At 38.4% G+C, this 13477-nt stretch overlaps 1 protein-coding gene across 22 annotated transcripts in view; it reads left to right on the top strand.

Moving 5' to 3' along the window:
- Positions 1-13477, top strand: part of NRXN1 (neurexin 1) — a 731365-nt gene that overhangs the window by 145926 nt on the left and 571962 nt on the right. The gene's annotated exons all lie outside the window — the stretch shown is intronic.

Below are 13477 nucleotides of genomic sequence, written 5' to 3'. Positions count from 1 at the left end.
TTGAGGAATCAGTGCTTCACCTTCTGTGCAACAAATACTAAATGACACTTAGTTTAGTTGTATCTTTCTTGCAATGTCTATTGGAATGCTTTTTTTTGGAATGCTTGGAATGCTGTTGGAATTCCTTTTTGATCCTGATTAAAACCTCAATCTGTCTTAAAATGCAGAGGCAAATTAATTTCTGGTGTTACCACCAAAGTCTAAGTGTTTTGTCTTCACTCAGTTTTGTGGATCAGGGCAGCTCTGACAAATACAAAGTTTTGAATACAGTTCTTAAGCCTTGAGTATCAGCATCAACTTTAATGGTGTGGTGACTTTTGCAGTTCAAAAAAAATAGTTTGCTGATTTGTCTAAACTTACCTGGGACAAAGCAAAGAGGAGGTAGAGATCTCTTTTAAGAATCGTCTCTGTTTGAGACTATAAACCATGTGTTCTACAAACTATTTTTGAAGGAAGCTACCAGACCCTGAAATTGCAATCGGGACCTATGAGTGTTAAGTGATGTACTTGCTTTCAGTAAGTACAGTGACATTCTGAAGTAGCATAATGCTGAACGAAGCCGTAACATCACTGCAGTCTTGCATGCTAATCCATTGTTACTGTATTCTGATGCCTCAGCTTATGCTCTTGGAAGAGGTAACTGTTTTGTGAAAGCATTAACCCAGTCTGCTCTGATGTGTTTCTGGTGTGAAAAGCAAAATGCCAGCTTTGGTCTTATGTAGCATTAGTTTGAATATATGTATAACATATTGTTAGTGGGCAAAAAGGAAAACAATTATTTTTCTGAGGGTGGGGGAAACAGTTTTTGAGGAGCTGGTGATTCTTTCGTTGTATAACAGTAAATAATGAAACATACTATCTTTGGACTAAGACCTAAAACTAAACCAGCCTAACAGTGTCTAGGAAACAAACTATGGTTCTTAAGCTTTTTATAGCTCGAGCATCTTTGTTTCTGTGATGTAATTGTAGCTACGAGAAGTGTCTAATTTTAAAATGTTCAACTACATTTAGATTTTAAGAGTTAAAGCAAGCTGTGAAAAAGTGAATATTCACCTTAAAATAAGTAACTAATAGCCTGGGGGGAAAAAAAAAAAGAAGCTAAGAAGATTGGTATGTATATGTGAAAGCTGCTCTTTGCTCTAACCCTGACATGGTGGAAAGTTAATGCCTGAAGTAATCTTACTGAGTTGAGGTTATAAAATACTAGAGCAAGAGGTCAGATGAAGGTGTGTTATAGTGGTATAAAATCAGCAGTCATTTTCGTGGTGATGCTGAGTGTATTTTTTTTGTTTAAGCCCAGAGCTTTATTGTAAAAACATAAGTATTCAAGCATTCTTTAACCTCCCAACCTCCCACCCTGCATTTCTAGTTAGATGTGTTTATCTTTGTGACATTGAGATATGGGACTCCTGTTTATTAAGAAATTAATGTGACAGATTTACTGTATGCAACAAAGAAGAGGTGGTGACATTTCTTTGACAGAGAGGAATTGACCATACAAGCTTTATTTTAATTTGCGTCTATTTATGAAATATACTTTGGTTTGCACTGATTAAAAATTTGTGAAGAATGGGTGATGTTATATTAACACTGATGAAGAGCATGCCTACTACATTTTGCATGCAGTTGCCATAGTGACTGTACTGGAGAGTGACCCAAATTAATTTCCCACCAGTCTCTAAGTGCCCCGTCAGGTTTTTTTTCTGTGCTAGGGATAAGCAGGCTGGAACATGCTTCTTTTTTTTTTTTTTGAAGATGCTCACCTTATTATTTATCTCTGTATTATTGAAAGCAATTGCCAAGCTATGTTAGTCAACCAAAATCTAACTTCTTAATTTATGCAGTCAAATGTGTGATATTTACATATCACCATTATACAAAGAGGATTGTTTCAATTAATAACTAGTAATTGGTTGGAAGTAAACTTCGTTCAAAGTCTCCGTAATAATTGAAGTACACAATAAAATATGGTTATTTGAAACCACAGGCTTTATTACATTGAAGTGGCAGAACAGCATAGATTTCAAAATTCCTCCTAGTTGAACAAATCTTTGCTGAGCTTGATCTGAGAAAGGCCAGAGAATACCATGCTTGGTATATCTAGTTAGCTCTTCATAATTCATTAGAAGAATGCTCGGTGGATGTCAGTGGAAAAAGGAGTCATTTGGCAAGAAAACAATATAAGCATCTAATAGAAGTATTAGCTGCCTATTGCTGGTAGCAGAGTCCTACTTCAAAAGACGTTTTGCTTTTGTAGTCACTCTGTCACATAAGTGACATGAGGCCAGTCATTCCAGCTTAAATTGATTACTTCAATTATTGTACTCAGTAACATAGCAAGGCATTTTGGTGCTAAGCAGAACTTAACACGATTTTGCTCAGTTTGTGGGGTGCATTTTTTTAAGCTTTGAGCTTCCTGTCATATACTACTGCTCCCATTTCTACACCGTCATGGTAAGCAACAGCCAGGATGGCAATTTGTGCATGCATTTCCCCTTACTGAATATTTCTTTTTTTTTGTTGTTGGCTCTACCCTTGTTGTGTTGTACTCACTAGATTATTTCTGCATCAACAGATGCATCTTTCTTACTTAAAGCTCACTTGTTACTTTCCCCTTTGTGCAGTCTTTTTCTTTTATATATACAAAAGGTCATTTCTATATGCAGAGTGAGTGCATCACTATTAAAATACATATTTTTTTGGTTTGCTGAAAACAGTGGCATTTCTGGTATATATTTGCATAGACAGTGTGTAAGATATCTTACAGATATGCTCCTAAGTTGCCTTGTGCACATAAGCTTAACAAATATAAAGTGCAATTTTGGTGTTTATTGTGTAATAACTGTTCAAATTTGATAGCACTTAGAGTTAAGTTATCAGCTTGTACCTAGCCAATGTTCATGTATGCAAATTAATATGTAAATATACATAACATCTACCTTGCTGATTTGTTTATTAAGGTAGAGCTTTCACAAACTGATTCTCGTCATGGATAGGTTAATTTAAAAACCTAAAATAAAGAGCAACTTTTTTCTTCGTAAGACATGATTTCAAGAGAATGTTTAGGTTTTTTAAACCCTTTTGCTGATCCAACCAAGATTCAAATGCATTTGTTCTTTCTAGTATGGGCTTTATTTTAGTAAATTTTGGAAGAAATGTGAAGAAACTCTGCAAACATAGTATTGTGTTGTGTTCAAACTAACACAATGCTTTTAATCATGGAAAATTTACCTAGTTTCTCCTTACTCAAAATGTTAAAAATATTTGCATAGCAACTCTCAAGATGGAAAATAACTATTTTTCTATCTTTTACCATTAAATATACTGGAATTTCAGTTGATATATTCTGTCTTACAGCTAATTATATGTTTTATGTAGTGTGGCTTTTTTATTCTTTCTTTGACAAATATCCTTTAAAGGGATAAATCTATATGTTCAAAACCAAAAGACTGATTTACAGCTGTTTGGGTGCGTGCACAAACTTGAGGCTTAGGAAAGCTTAACCCTTAATTCTTTGAGGAGTTATTTTTGTTTCAAGAAAGAAAACGATAGGACAGTCTCTCCATGGACTTAACACAGGCAGGTAGTCAACTTCAGAGGAAGGCACTGGACAATCCTAAGTAGATATCTTGCCTCATTTTGTAGTGTTTAACAATATTCTTTTTTTAGTCATCAACAGCATATTTTTAAAATAATTTTCTATTTCTGGAATACTAATTTCTGTAGAAGCCGGACTATTTATGGGAAAATACTTTTTTCTTCAGAGAGATATTTGAAAGTTACTTTAATTCCAAGAGGTAAATTTTCTTTTCTTGTCATATAAAATCTGATAGGGTGTTAAGGGCTGAACACTTATGTTTGGTTTGTGTTTGCGAAGTTGTTGCTTAGAGAAGAAAATCTAGTAGCTTGTTTTGAAGTCTTATTCCTTACGTAAACTTGTAATCAAAATATCAAACCAGGTAATGCAAGGCAGAGACAGACTGGGGAGGAGGAGGATGGGGCGTGGACAGAGTCTGCACTGATTCAAGAAATTTCTATAAAAGAAATTTCCCCTATAAACTGCTAAGGCTGGAGAATACTTGCTGTATGTGTACTGAACACATCAAAGAACAAGTGGACTGTGTGATGTGGTTGTTTTTAATATTAAAGGACTAAATTTGTTGATTTGGGATGTCGCATGTCGTCTCATGTTCTCTATTTCAAGTCTCTTCCACAATAAACATAATAGACATAAACTCTCTTTTTCTCCCAGAGACTCAGCAAAAGTTCCCTGTTCAGCCATGCCAGTCGTCTTATGTCACATGGGGACAGCCCATGTGCAGGTTCTCCTACAACTTGAATTCCTTCCTGAGGAGCATCCAGCCTTCATGTACCCCTTTGCTTAATTTTGCCCTTTCAACTGACTCCCAAGGGACCCTCCCTACCAGTGTCCTGAACAGTTTTAAGTCTGTCCTCCAGAAGTCCAAGGTAGCAGTTCTACTCACCCCCCTCCTGACTTCACCAAAACTTGGTTCAGTACATGTACGTTGGGAAATACTACATATCAATATAAAATAGTCACATATAGGCAAAGTGGGAGGAATACTCAAAGCCATCCAGAAGCTTGCGTAAATATAATGCTGATCTGTCTAATAAAGGTAAAAGATTAGAAGGTTATGAAAAGCTTAAAACAGAGTCTTCCTTGTATAAAGGCTATATTTTTACCCAGATATTTCACCTACCTTAATTTTTTTAAAGGCTACTAAAAAGATATCGGTGGCGAACTAGTGTTTGGAAATTGGATATGGAAAAGAAGGTAGAATACACTTATAAATGCCCTGTAGCAGTGTGAATGTGTACGTGTGCCTGCATATTGAAGTGCGAAATCTTAAACTTATTTTTACGTAAGTGTTGTCAGGCACAGATGGAAGGAGTTGTATCGGAAGAACAGAACAAGAGTTTGTGATAGCGTTTTAAGAACTTGCCTCTCTTCTCCAGTTTAATGCTGTTCTTTCTCAGGTGATAACACACACAACTGTATTATCTATTGCAATGTGCAAAACAGGGAGACTACGTAAATAGCCACTGAGGGCTAGTTAGGTGTACTTTGATTTGGAGTAGGCTTGGAATAAATATTGTTCAGTTGGGGGAAGGAAGAAAAGAGAAATTGAATATGCTTAAATATTCTTATTTCAATTGTTAAGTCTTATTTTTAACTTTTCTAGATCTCATTATTGAGGATGAATGTTTTTGCTTTACGTGCAGAAATGAGAGAAAAGCGTGATTGCTGAGTGACATAGTCCCTGAAAACATAATTTTATAAAGCAAATATTTCCTTACTCCTGCCTCAGCTGTAGTGAAAATACTAAGTTTTATACCTCTACTGCAGAAAAGAGACAGGGATGTCTTTTTTTCTTCATCCTATCCTACCTCCTCACCTGTCTCCATCTGGGAGTTTGCTGAGGGCTATCAGAGCAGCACAAGGGATCTTACGCAGGGAGCTGAATGCTGGGGGACCTTCAAGAGCACTACTGTAGCGGGAGTCTTGGAGCAGGGAGGTTTAGCAAAGTCACTTTTAAGGTGTAGAGTCATCCGATTTACACAGAGGATGCAGAAGGCAAGCTGGGAGAGAACTTCTGATCAAAACATCTCCAAACACATTCACTATGTCATTCTGTCATTACAATGAATGACTGTATAATAGCAAGAATGACACAGAACTTATTTTCTACAATGCAGCAGTAAAAGTGATGGTAAAACTGAAAGTTATGTTGGGGGGAAGTGTAGAAATTAATTAATACCTGTGGAAGAGATATAGGGTACTCATTAGCTCTGCCATGTTTCTGTGTTCATTGCTCCAGAAATGGATGCCACTGTTTACAACCTTTCATAATTATGCACAAAAAAGTGACACTTGTTCTTAATAGTAGGCTTGGTTTAGTGTGACGAAGACAAATGCAGCAAACGCATGGAATACAAGAGAAAACAGTAATAGAAAGCGGAAGGTTGGTGTTCTTGAACTTCCTTCAGGGCAGCAAGATTTGTAGAGTTTGACGGATGACTAGAAGATTAGTCACTGGCAAAATGGATTGAGATTGCTGTTCAGTGATTTTTGTTGGAGATCACTGCTATTTCAATTAACTGAGCTTGAGGTTTGGAGAAAGTGGGGTCATGGAGGAGAAAAGTATATACATGTCACTTTAATTCAGCTGATAACCATTCTGTGTCTGCTTAAGTTGAATTTGATTACAATAATCTGAAGAAAATTAATTACTAATGAAGTTATGTACCCTGTAGATTGATGGATGAGAAATATGATACAGTTTAGGGGCTTTATTTTAAATTCTAAAGCTGGTGATGAAAGGGGTCTGTTATTCACCTGTGTGTTTTGAGTTTGCTAATGAGCTTGTTTGATGGGCTGGGATCCATGGACATCTTCAAAGATATGGCTTTTTTGTTTAAACTGCATTTTAACCATGGAAATGCTGTTATTCACCTGAAAGTATTGAGTAATCTTGATCTACTTGTTTTTTTATACAAATGCGCATTAAAAAATGAAGTATGTATTTAGTATAAATAAAATTTGTATTTAGTATTACTTAAAATGACTAGCTAGATCACCTTATCAATGGCTAATACGTTAAGCTGGTATGCATGTTTTCTGTGTTCTCCACTATAACGATATTGGCTGTGCAAATGTTTTACAGATGACTGTAGTTCTTCTGGAGAATGTTTGCAAATGGTGTACTCTGTCTAGGTGACTAGGCATGCAATACAAACACTAAACACTTTTTCCTTTTGACTGCTTTTCTGAAACTAGAAAACAGTGAAAAATGATCTACCTGTAAGTAAACATTTTGCTACTTGGAAGTAGGTAAGAAAGAGCATGATATTAACCATAAGGAATCCTACTTTTACAGGAGGTCATGGTGACTGGAGCTTCAAGTCAAGATGAATTACTTGTGCAGTTTGTAATTTATTGAACTCAATGGTTTTCCAGAATGATTCAAAGTGGAGTTATATCATGGCTGTATTTAGCACACGTGTTTTTCTTGGCAAATGGTACCTCACCTTAGTGTTCTGACAATTTTTTGTAGTTGTTACAAATCACTGTTGTGTGAGCAATTGCAGAGAATAAAATAATTACTGGGTTCACTTGCACATTTACAGCAATACTGACATTTAACTCACAGGGCTGTAAAGTTCATTAGCAGGAAAAGTTAATTATGCAACTGAATTCCAATTCCCCCTAACCTTACAGCAGAAGTTGGCATTGCTGTTTAATATGAAACAATTACATCGTGTTATATGGTTCAGTGAGTGAAAATTTCTGCTAAAATAATCAAACGAACATTTACTGTCAAAGTATGAAATCTGCTTATTTTCTTCTGATGAAAGCCATCATTAATTCACAAAATGCTTTCTTAAGTGTAATATAAACTGAAATCAACTAATTTTCCTTTGAAGGCAGTAAGTCTGAGAGTATGCCATTTTTTTGAAGACTACTTGGCACATTAATAAAAAAAAAAACGTTCTTTTGTTGTTGTTCAGTTGTCTAAATGCAAGGTGCAGATAAGTTGCTGTTGTCTTCCATGTTCTATTATATATATAAACATAAATTTATTGCTGGGTGGTGTCAATAAGCAGTTGTCTGTTGTTCAATGACAGAGAATTGTGCAGGAGTCCCAGTCTGGGTTTGTATCATGATAGACCTTACAGTCAACCACAGGAGACAAGACTCTAAACTCTTACATGATTAACTCCAGTACTGAGTTTTCTTCACACCTTTATATTTTTGCCTAAAATTTTACCCCTTGCCTGTAAAACTTTTTGATGTATCTAAATAGGAGGATTGTTATAAAATTAGCTTCCAGGCACTTGAATGTAGCAATATATCTGTATTTTTCAACAACTAGAAAAACAGCTGTGGTCCTTGCTTGTTGAGAGTTGTGATTTTTGTAGTGGAATTTCTGGTGCTCAAAAATCTATTCTTGATCCCAATGAGGGATTTTCAGGAGAAGGATGTAAAGTCTTAAGTCTTCCTTGTGTATTTGCCTTGGCAATATCTATCCCCAAATTATTTCTAGCATTTCTGGGGCAAGTAATAAGGGAAAGAAATGGTGTTAATGAGTTGACCTCTTAATGTTTTTTCTATCAAATGTATTAATGTACTTGTAACTCAAGGCAGGTGAAAAATGATTTCTGAGCTCTGCAGGGCAGAAAGAAAAGGTAGGTGGAAAGGCTAAGGTGAGCTACCACTGCTTCTTTCAGGTTAGAAGGTATGATGTCAGAGGGAACGTGTGCCTGGTGAAGTTTGAAAACCCAGCATTTGAATGGAGATATTTTATTTAGATGGTTTATTATGAAAAGTTTGTGAACTCTGCACTTTCACAGCTCAACTGTGAAGGAGAGGGGAGGGAGAGGGTAACCAGGAGTCCTGTGAAAGTATGATGGACAGGGTAGCTGACCAAAGCTTGCAAGGTGATGTGATAGGAAGGAATCACAAAAATCAGCAAAATGGGGATTAAGCAGGGTCACCTCCAGGATTAGGGCTAGTCCTGTTAACACTTCTATCAATGATCTGGATGCAGGAGTGGAGCAAGTCCCCAGCAAGCTTGCTAAGGATACTAAACTGTGTCATGCTGTTGTACTCCCTGAAGGGACAACAGGCCATGCAGAGGGATCTAGATAGATCAGAGCACTGTGTGAATAGCAATGGCATGAAGTTCAACAGAGGAAAATACTCCGTCCCAGGTGCAGAATTGGCAGTGCTGGACACAAGTATGAACTGGGAGATAAGTGGCTAAATAGAAGCCCTGCAGAAAGGGATCTGGGGGTGCTGGTCAACAGGAGGCTCAACAGGAGTTAGCTGCTCCAGTGGAGGCTCAGACTGGACACCAGGAAAAAATTCGTTATCATGAGTGTGGTCAAACACTCAAACAGGCTTCCTAGAGAGGTGGTGGTTGCCCCATTGCCTGTCAGTGTTCAAGAGACTTTTGGGCAATGCCCTCATTAATATGCTTTAACTTTTGCTTATCCCTGAAGAGGTTAGGCAATGGGACTAGATTTTTTTTTAAGATCCCTTCCAACTGATATATAAGAATGAGAATTATCAGATTATCAAGGAAAAGCCTACAAGGCACCATTATGGAGAAACTCCTAAGAAAGGCTTAGAGGAACGCAGCATACTGGAGTGCCCCTCTTAAGTGCCTGTACGCTAATGCATGCAGTATGGGGAATAAAAAGGATGAGTTAGAGATGTGTGTATGGCTGCAGGGCTGTGATCTTATTGGGAGCACAGAGACATGATGGGATGGCTCCCATGACTGGACTGTTACAATAGAAGATTACAGGTCCTTTAGGAAGGACAGGCTGTAGAGGTGAGGAGGGGTTGTCACCCTCTGTGAGAGACCAGCTGAAGTGCATGGAGTTCTACTTGGGGGATGGATAAGGAGCCAACAGAGATCATGGATTACAATTAAAGTGAAGACAGGGTTAGGCAACATTATAGTGGGGGCCAGGCACCTGACCAAGGAGACCAAGCAGATGAGTCCCTCTACAGACAGACAGGAGCAGTCTCATGTTCACAAGCCCTGTTCCTCCTGGAGGACTTCAGCCACCCCGATACCTTTTGGAGGGACAACACAGCCAGGTGTAAGCAATCCAGGAGCAATTTCTGGAATACATTGAGGATCACTTTGAAAAGGAAGCTAGGGAGGAGCCAATGAGGAGAGATGCTCTGCTAGATCTGTTGGGAGTGTGAAGGTCAAAGGCAGCTTTGGCTGCGGTGACCATGAGATAGTGGAGCTCAAGATCCTGAGGGCAGTGAGGAGGATGCATAGCAAGCTCACAACCATGGACTTCAGGAGAGCAGACTTCAGCCTTTTCAAGGACCTGCTTGATAGAGTCCAATGGGATAAAATCTGGGAGGGAAGAGGAGCCCAAGAAAGCTGGTTGATATTCAAGGACCGTTACCTCCAAGATTGAGAGGTGCATTCCAGCGAAGAGGAAGCCAGGTAAAAAGGCCAAGAGGCCTGTGTGGGTGAGCAAGGAGTTCTTGGCCAAACTCAAACACAAAAATGAAGCAGTAAACTTGCAGATGATGCAAAGCTGGGGGGGAGTGGCTGATTTAGCAGAGGGTCATGCTGCCATCTAGAGGAACCTTGAAAGGTTGGAGAGGTGGGCTGACAAGAACCTCATAAATTTCAGCAAGTGTGGAGTCCTGCACCTGGGGAATAGTAACCCCAGGCACTAGGACGTGCTGGGGGCCACCCAGCTGGAAAGCAGCTCTGCAGAAAAGGACCCGTGAGTCCTGGTGGAAATCATGCTGAACGTGAGTCAGCCACTAAAAATATTAACAGCATACTTGGCTGCATTAGTCTTAAGAATCACCAGCAGGTCAAGAGAGGTAATCCTTCCCTTCAGCCCTATTCAGCATCAGTGAGGCTGCCTCTCGAGTACTGTGCCCAGTTCCGGGGTCCCCAGTACAAGAGAGATGTGAAAGTGCTGGAACAAGCCCAATGGAGGGCCACCACAATGATCAAGGGACTTGAGCACCTCTCCTATGAGGAAAGGCTAAGATAGCTTGGACTCTTTAGCCTAGAAAAAAGAAGGCTAAGAAGGGGTTCTTCAGGTATGTAAATACCTGAATGATGCAACATGAGGATGCAACAAAGACAGAGCCAGGCTGTTTTCAGTGGTGCCCAGTGACAGGACAGGAAGCAATGGGTACGCAGGAGGTTCCTTCTGAACATCAGGAAACACTTCTTTTCTGCTAGGGTGAGAACTGGCAGAGGTTGCTGAGTGAGGTTGTAGAGTCTCCCTCTTTTCAGATATTCAAAAGCTCCTTGGACATAGTTCTGGGCAACCTGCTCTAGGTGTCCCTGCTTGAGCATGGTGGTTGGACCAGATGACCTCCAGAGAACCCCTCCAACCTCAGCTATTCTGTGTAATAGAGCAATGCAAACTCCAAAAGCTTTTTAAAATACTTTTGGTTGGAACTAGTTGTAACTGAGCTAGCTGATTTGGTGTGCTCTAAGAAGAGCAAACTCCTGAAAAACAGATCTAGGAATCATATTTTCAATATGACCTTTTATTAATGCATTTTTAAAATAACTTTCTGTATGCAGAAAGTGAACTCTAAGGCAAAGTCATTGTGTAATGTCTGGAATGTAAGGATCTCAGTCCTCTAATCAAGACCAAATGATACAAAGCACTGAGGAAAAAAAGCTGACTTGTGAGGAAATATTTCTTATTCCATTAAGCATACTGTGGCCATTAACAAAGAAAGTTCATAAAGGCATGTCCACTTCCTATTGATCTTGCCAGAAACTCAAGTGCAATATTACTCTAGGAATTTAAACTGTTCCAGTACCACAGTGCATACAAATTCAAAATAAAGGCCACATAGAGGAGGAAATAACTTCATGTTGTTACTGTAATTTACTTTTCTTGCGGGGGGTTCAGTAGTTGCATGACCAGCTAAGATGATAACAGAAAAAGGACTGGAAGTATTTTTTTTAGACTCTGTTTGCCAATGAATGTCTTTTTTCCTCCAGATGTTTTTTAGTTTAATATCATAGTCCATGCTGTAATCTCTAATTTAAGAGTTAGAGATTCAGTGATGTGATGTATGTGTTCTATGGCTGAGGGAAGGACATCATGAGCCAAGGAAGGTGGCACTGTATTTAATTGTCTCAATTGGCTTTTAAATCTGCGGTTGTTCTAAGACTGTCATTTGAACATCTGGAACCATGTAAACTTTTGCAGTAAGGAATTGCACAGTTCACAGGTCTACACATATGTATTTCCTTCTGTTTGTCTGTCTTTGTGGAAATGTAAGACATCATAATAAACCAAAACCTACAATTATAGTGTATAAAGGGAAGAGAGCAAGAAAGGTAGCTCTTTCTTCATTCCTGCAGCCATAAGAAGCACGTTGTATCCACCATACAGAGTCCAAAAAATTTTTTAACATTAATCTCTAGGTAGGACAGTAGTAATGAAAACTTCATTATTACAGTACTAGGCAGTCTGTAAACACTGTTTTCTGCAAGTTTTGCTGTCTAAACAGAACATAAGTATGAGGTAAGAGAATGGAAATGGAACAAATTGAGAAAAATGATGCCAAGTACTGTAAACACTGTTGGTATTCAAGTTTTTGAAGGGGTTAGCTGGTTTAAAAGGTAGCTTTCTTCCTTTCTCTTCTCTGAAGGTAAACTTATTTGGAAGATACAGGTATAGCAAAATTGCTATGCAGGTAGAATGAAAAAAAGTGATTGAGACTTCGAGGGATAGCCCCAATATCAGAAAACTCCTTTGTGCTACTTCAGCTTTCCCCACTCACTAGTGAAGACAACACACACAGAACCACTACCTGCAATTTCTCCCTTGTAGCTGCCCTATGTGGAGAACTAAGTATGAATGTTTTGTCCTGCTTAAGTATTAACTATGGTTAGGTATGGAGTCAATAATGACATGCAGCTTTGCAATATGCACTTCTGCACATTAAGATCTGAAGGTAAGCTTCTCAGTTCGAGCTGTCTGATTTGTGAATAAGTCGTAAAATGTATAGAGTAAATACTTAAAATAAAAATGTACCATAGCTCAAGCCTACAAGGAAAATGAAGTCTTTCCAAGTCAGGGAAGAACAGGAAAAAATGATTATTCTGGTTTTAAAAGGTGAAGATTGTTCAGTGGATTTAATGCAAGGGAATTCACGAAAAGCTTATTCTGCGACTTTACTTAGAACCTGATTTTAAGGCTATTCCCTGAAGGAAAAATTATTAAAATGGCTATTCTTATTCTTTGATAGTTCCCTTGAGCATGCTAAAATTTCTGTGTTGCAGGAAAGCAAAATAGGAAATGTGATGTATTTAATGGAATGACCATGCAGGTTAAAGAACCCTTGGCATGCCTGGTGGGATTTTAATATACTGGGTATGCATACTTATTCAATATTGATTTAAAGGTGAGGCTTGGAAAAGGGAAGGGAGAAAAGTCTGCTTGTCATTAGCAGGCTCTACTTTCATTGAAATCAGTAAAGTCAAGCTGCTGTCTTTAGTGGCTGCAAAGCTAAGTTAAGGTTGGGAGATTTTGAAGTGCCACTCCAAATGCTTAATATAAGCCTCGGATATTATGCAAAACACCCTCCTATGAAAATGCTGCATCATCCAGGGCTATAGCCGACTTTGCATATGAACTTTACAGAACAAAGTGCAAATCTGTTGGGATAAAGCATATTGTAACTCCATACAGGTAGTTAAGTATTATGACATTTAGTCATGAAAATATGCTTAGCAATTCAGAAAGTTTAAATTTAAACCTTTAGGGAACAATCATTTGGAAGGTTATCTGTTACTGTATTATTGGATAATCGCTTGGAAGTGCCAACCCGTTTTTTTCCTCAAATTGTCACAATCTACTTCAGTCCTGGGATTAATTTTTTGATGTAGCCTTTCTTTGATTAGCCCTCAAGCCCTTTGTGGAATTCTTTTTC

This window comes from Cygnus atratus, chromosome 3 (genome assembly GCF_013377495.2).
Source record: "Cygnus atratus isolate AKBS03 ecotype Queensland, Australia chromosome 3, CAtr_DNAZoo_HiC_assembly, whole genome shotgun sequence".
Classification (NCBI taxonomy): Eukaryota; Metazoa; Chordata; class Aves; order Anseriformes; family Anatidae; genus Cygnus; species Cygnus atratus.
Note: the sequence above shows the minus strand (reverse complement) of the source record. Positions and strands in the feature narration are given on the sequence as shown.